General features: G+C 37.3%; 1 pseudogene; it reads right to left on the bottom strand.

Annotated features, from left to right (window-relative positions):
* Positions 1 to 1,722: 1,722 nt before the first annotated feature.
* Positions 1,723 to 3,458, bottom strand: LOC148731493 (uncharacterized; annotated as a pseudogene).
* Between the last annotated feature and the right edge of the window lie 2,878 nt (positions 3,459 to 6,336).

Below are 6,336 nucleotides of genomic sequence, written 5' to 3'. Positions count from 1 at the left end.
CAGAGACACCAAAGATCAACACGGGATGCGCCCGAACCAAGTGTGTTTTACAAAGACGTCTGTCTTCTCGGTTGTCCTGAATGGGAGAAGGTTCCGCGTGGGGAGGTAAAGGCGGATTTGATCCGCAAAAACCTGTACATAGATTCGTGGCCAGTTGTTAAAGATTGGAGTGCAGCAACTTTGAAGAAGGAAATAAGAAGAGATTAAAAAAGATTGTTTATTTCCTGCCTCTTGTAATCCTTTTAATTGGTTTTAACTGGTTAATTGGTTTTTATTCGATTTAAAAAAAAATAATACAGAATTCCTGAGCGATCTAACAGCAAGCGATTCCTGATAATTCCATGCCGGAAAACGAAATGATGATACTAAAATGCCAACTGATTACAAACACACTACTCACTTCTGTGGCGCAATCCAATCAAAACTCCAGTACCAAGAAACAGGTTAGCAAAACTCTCTCAGGACACTTCAAGTAGCGAGGTAGAAAAAGGACTGATCGCTCTCGAGCGCGTGTTACGGCAAAAATGTCACATTAACTCAAAGGTGAGCCTTAAGCGACTACGCAATGGGCTGTAAGTCAGGTGGTCAATTACTAATTAAATGTCAACAAGCGGATTAATAAATTAAAATATTATTGATTTTTGATCAACGAAACAAGTAGCTATTACTAATATTGCGTCGGAGAAGTGACAGTAAGTGATTTATTTTCTACATTTTTCCTTTCTACGGAATTCAGTGACTCAAGTTTTTAAGCGAGAGAAATATAGTCGTTTAAACGTCGTTTTGAAATATGGAACGGAGCCCCATACTTCAAAATGACATTCTAAGAAATCGCAATTTTAAGGGCTGCGAAAAATATCATGATTCACTCTAACCAATAATTTTGATCAATTGGTAGCCTCTGACATCCTCATTAAGAGTGAAGGTTAATTTAGGGATTGGAATAATGTAACAAGGAACTATAGTCAATATTGATATTTAACAACAAATTAAGGTACCAGACTGAGTCAAATTTTAAAATGAGCTGAACACAGCTATCCAAAATTTAGTTTTGAATTGCCATGTTGCATTGGCTTAAAAGTCAATGAAAATTTTATGTTTTTGGAGAGAAATTAGATTAAGTATTTTCCAATTAACAATCTACTAAGAATACAATTCCTATTAAAACACCATAGAAGATCTTGTTTCAGGTACAGTGTTAACAATGTACACGAAAGGCATGGAATCACACAAACAGAATTAGTATTAGAATTGATCAGAAGTCTCATCATATGAAACTGAACCTAAAAAATTGCCTTCACCTTCATTTTCTGACAATTTTATGCGTGCTTGGAGAACACCTAAATTCTGACATCTTATAACAAAGAAGCTAAGTGTACTAATTTTTACTCATTCCTAAAAAAGGTAACTCGTTAAAATGTTGTTTCCTCATGTGAGTTTTTTAGTCTACTGCATGAAGAAATATATTATGACCGGACAACCGTTTCTTTTTTAGAGAGCAAGGTTTAATTTATTTCGCGTCCTAACGGCCTTTTTAAAATTCAAATCGCACACGCTATGAATAATAATTTTTTGGGCAATCTACAACTAATTAAGTGTGAACAATAGAATGGTGCATACTGGGAATAAATGATCTAAACAATTATGGGCTAATTAAATGTGGAATGGCATATTGCAACAAATGTGATACATGTTTCCCCATTGGTTTACTTTTTTTAAACATCAGTTCTTAATCTTTTTTGTAATTAAAAGCCCATTGGGGCTGAATAACGTGTTTCTGAGTGCATGCACATAGCAACCAAGAACCACAATTCTGTAGTTTGCAATAAACACCTCAGATTCTAAAAGAAAATATGGTTTTTTTTACATCATTATTAATAACCCTTTTTGCATCACCAAAAGTAATAAATAAGAAGTGTTGATTACATTGTCAGTTTTCTTTTGTTATAGCTTTACCTTTTTTTCTATAGTTTAACTGTACCTTGGCTTCTGGCAACCTTGTTTTCTCAAACCAGTTGAGAACTTGACATCCACAACTCACTAGACCTTAAGGACTTCAGCTTTGTGTGATAGACGTCTTCTGTTGGAGACCTCACCACATTGCAAAGCAAGGAAAGAACCTCCCCCCTTTCACGGTTTAGCCACTATCTGCAGAATTCCATCTCTCTCAACATTGCTCACGATGGAAATCACAGATATAAGTTGTTGTATCTAGAGATAAAATAAAAAGTTGAGCTTTGTTGTTCGAGATTTTCTTATTACAGCTTTGATGGCAAACCGACACCACAGCTTCTTTCAAGTACAGAGGGAAGGGGGTCAAAATCATTCTTGCATTGTGCATGTGCATAATTCTATGTTTTAAACATTTATTGCATAAACACTGTACAATCCTTCAAATGTAGACTCAATGTCTGTCATAAAGTACTGGGGTCTCCACTTGGGAATCCAGGCACGGAATATTTTCAGTGCCTCCTCTATTGCAGCTGTTGTTTCTTTTTGGGTTATAAAAGCCCCAACCACTGTATAGTTAACATTGGTTTTAGCAACAAGGAAGACAAATGGAAGCTTAAATGTCATGGTCTTGTATGTAGCATCCAGGAGCATGATTTCATTTCCATATCAGCTCATCAAATGCCTCTGCCAAGCTGTTTGATGAAAAAATAGGAGGTTTTGAGTGGTATGAGCTTCAACACTGCTATCTGTGTCAGAGGTGTTGCCAGGCACAGCCTCCACAGGGGATAGGGTGTAAGGTCTAAAGAAAAAGAGATCCTCAGGATTCTCTGGTTTCCACCCCTTAATTTTCTCCTCAAGATTTTCCTGGTCAACCTTGGATAGCATCTGTTTTACAGTTGCCTTATACATGTGGTTCCTGATATCCACATCCTTGGGATGATAGTGCCTGTTTATGACTGGTGGGGGATTCTGACCAGCAAAAAGATCATTCCTGACATAGTGTCGCAAGTGCCTTTTCATTTCATCAACTGTTTTGACCCCTTCACCAACAAGGGCGTGGATTTTTTAACCAGTCTCTTGTCAATAGGTCATGCCACCAATCTATAGAAATAATATGTTATCATTATAATCATTATCATTATCGTTATCGTTATCATCGTCATTGTCATTATCATTATTATTACTTATTATTATTATTACTAAAAATTAAATGGTAGTTATTTTTCAAACTGGTCAATGAAGTGAAAACTTGGCTAACTTAAAACATTTTTCCCACTGTCTGCAGTTTGACTACTCATGGAAAAAAATATCTTCATGTTGACATCCCTCGTCTTTTTTGATTGGATTATACCTCTCCGATTACATGATCTTTGAGGTCGTTCTCCATGGGCTAGTTAATGTAGATTCTCCTTTCAAACTGTGGCCACATTTCCATTTTAAATATCACCTTTGAGTCTATCACACATGTCCCTTCTTATTCCATCTGTGTTATCCAAAATCTGCATGACAAAGATATAGATCTATTTGTTGTTCAAACATTACTGAATCACAATAAAGTAATATTTTAAAAGGAATTAAAAGGAGGTGAAACTTTTCAGACATTCCTCGGCCATTTGGAAATTATCGGAACGTCACTTTCATATATGGCGCCAATTCCATACTTCAAAATGACCAACACATTTTTGTTTTGAGCTGATGATCACAGGTTCCCAATCTTTGTCAGACTCGTATTATTGACTTCATATTAATATAAAACCACTATCACACGATTGTTTGTTGACAAGTCCATGTGAAGGATGTACTGGGAGATGAAAACCTGAGCCATTTTATGTTATCGGTTAAAAACCAATGAAGTCGTAAAGGTTGTCTCGCTCAGCGAAAGAATGAGACACACTATACTTGCAATGGCAAGCGCCTATATTTCTGAGAAAAGGCAATGTACTCTGCCCTGGTTTACTGCCATGTTTTGAATGAACCCGAAGTGTTCGACGAACGGTTCCGAAAAAGGTTACGAAGATTTGGAATGACGTCACATCATTCTGAAGTATGGAGATGAGTGCTAACCGAAACTAGACGCTCGAGGAGCGTTCACTAGAGCTTCTTTTATATCCATGGCATTCACACCAAACACGAGTACAATTATTACATAGCTTGTAAATTCGTGCAAACAAATTCAATTGCGCGAGCGTGCTTCATTTTTTCATTGTGCAAGCTGGTGACGTCAAGCAACAAATGCCTGGCGAAAAAATTATTTTCTCGCGAGTGACTTTGGCATTTTTTTCTTAAAAAAGCCTCCGCAAAAAAATTAAACTAGCCAGTGCAGCAAGCGAAGCCGTTGAAAATCTATCTACGTTTTCTTTGGGAATGGATTTTTTTAACCCGCGAGAAAGAGCCCAGAGAAAGGGAAAACAAAAAAAATCAACGGTTTCATCTCGATTCGCAGCTGTAACTTCATTTCCACGCATGAATTTATCTGTCAGTTTTTGACCAATCTGAGACAAGATCATTGAAACATAGCGAAATACTTTTGCGAAACAAACTAAACGTATTGAAGCGTTGGAGAGGCAATTTCAGCCCTTTATACATAAACTACCTCGTTGAAAATGTTATAAAACAATTGGTTTACGTGTCACCTGTGCGTTCATCGAGACTTCAAGCACTTGGGAGGTTTGGAGAGCACTCAAAAAGCCAGAGTTTCTCTCAGCTGCGCCTCGACCAACTCTAAAAAGCATCTTTAATTCGTGATCTCCAAACTTCCCGCGTGCTCAAGTCTCGATGAAAGCACGCTAACGCATGAACCACTTGTTAATAGTGATTCTGTACAAGACACCAAATCGTACTTTAAAAGTATATTGAACCCAATAAAAACCAGCCAGGTTATTTAACGGACGAGCTAAGCTTATATATCTAACTTTACTATTTAGGTGAGATACAATGAAATATATGAAGTTCATATACAAACATCATATACGTACATCATATGTATTTACTATTTAGGTTGCCTCTGTCAGTATCCTTATCCAATTCGGTGTTGTTCACGAACAGTTTTGATTTTTTCACCGAGGTGTGCGTCTCAGCATCATAATTTGTTGTTAAATAGGCCTTCACAGTTTTGCCAGTATTTTCGTAGTTTGAGCTCACCTATGGCTCATTTGTTATCTCGTGAGAACTAGTATGAACTTTCCACATTTGGCTCAAATTTCGCGGGCTGGCCCATTCCGAAAACACTCAACATCATTTAGCGTGGGCCTACCACATACGGCGTGTGCGCTTGCCTGTGGGATGAGCTTATAAGACAGGAATCTTTGCAAAGCAGTCTCCACAAAACATAGCATTCTGTAAGTTACGTTGTTTATAAAGAGCGAGCTCACGATAACATAAGATGTCGCACTCTCATCCCAGTTTCCGCGGTTTACACAAGGAACGCCTGGGACCATGACCCCCTTTTGGCGACCAATTAAAACGGCTTGCATTTTTAGACTCGGGCTTTCCTACGGAAGCCCGAGTAATAATCTTTCGCTTTTACTCGAGACGTGAGCTTCAGACACCTGCGACTCGATTTCCGTGGTGTCGATAAATTTAGGTGCGGCGAACACCATGGCCGTATTAGAAAATGTTATTCCTCTGTTTCTCATCATTTTTGCAACAGTAAAGGCTCAAGGTAAGGGTGAATGTGTATCAAGAACCATAGAATAATATTGTGGTAGCTACGAAGGAACTTTGCTTGTCATGCGAGGGCTTCCAAAAGAAATCTCATTTTGCAAATGAGACTTGAGCGGAAAGCGACGTAAACATGTCAGTTTACTGAGAATGTGTTCGTGAAGTTAAATTAGTGCATACGGGGCTCATCCTCCGTGTAAAAACCTGTGAAGCTAACGTGTGAAATAAAACAAAGAGAACAAAACATTTGAAACAGCGTTCAGCAAAACAATACCTCGTGAAACAAAGAAAACCTCGTCAGGTTTTTACACCGAGGATAACCCGCATTCACCTTACCGTCGGTTGAAACCTTTGAAGAGAACCGAAGCTTTCACATAGATGATTTGCGATCTCATATTAAGCATTGTTTTCGATTTTTCTTTCAAGCTTTGTGAGCGTATATCTAATATGGTGGCCGAGAACTGCCAACAAAAATTCTCATATTTTTGTGTAATAAATGTTAGTTTCACTGAGAAATAGATCAAAACTAATATAAAACACGAAGTAAAATGAAATGAAATTTAAAAGTAAAATAACATGAAATTTAAAAGTACACTTAAACTAAAACTAAAACCACTTTGCTTTTAAGTCAAAGTAAAATGGAGATAGTTGAATTGAAATATAAAATCAATTTTAAATCAAATTCAAAGTGCAAGTGAAAGTGACTTAAAATTGTGAAATGTA

Source organism: Stylophora pistillata, chromosome 5 (assembly GCF_964205215.1).
Source record: "Stylophora pistillata chromosome 5, jaStyPist1.2, whole genome shotgun sequence".
NCBI classification, from domain to species: Eukaryota; Metazoa; Cnidaria; class Anthozoa; order Scleractinia; family Pocilloporidae; genus Stylophora; species Stylophora pistillata.
This window is presented reverse-complemented; position numbering and strand designations above follow the sequence as displayed.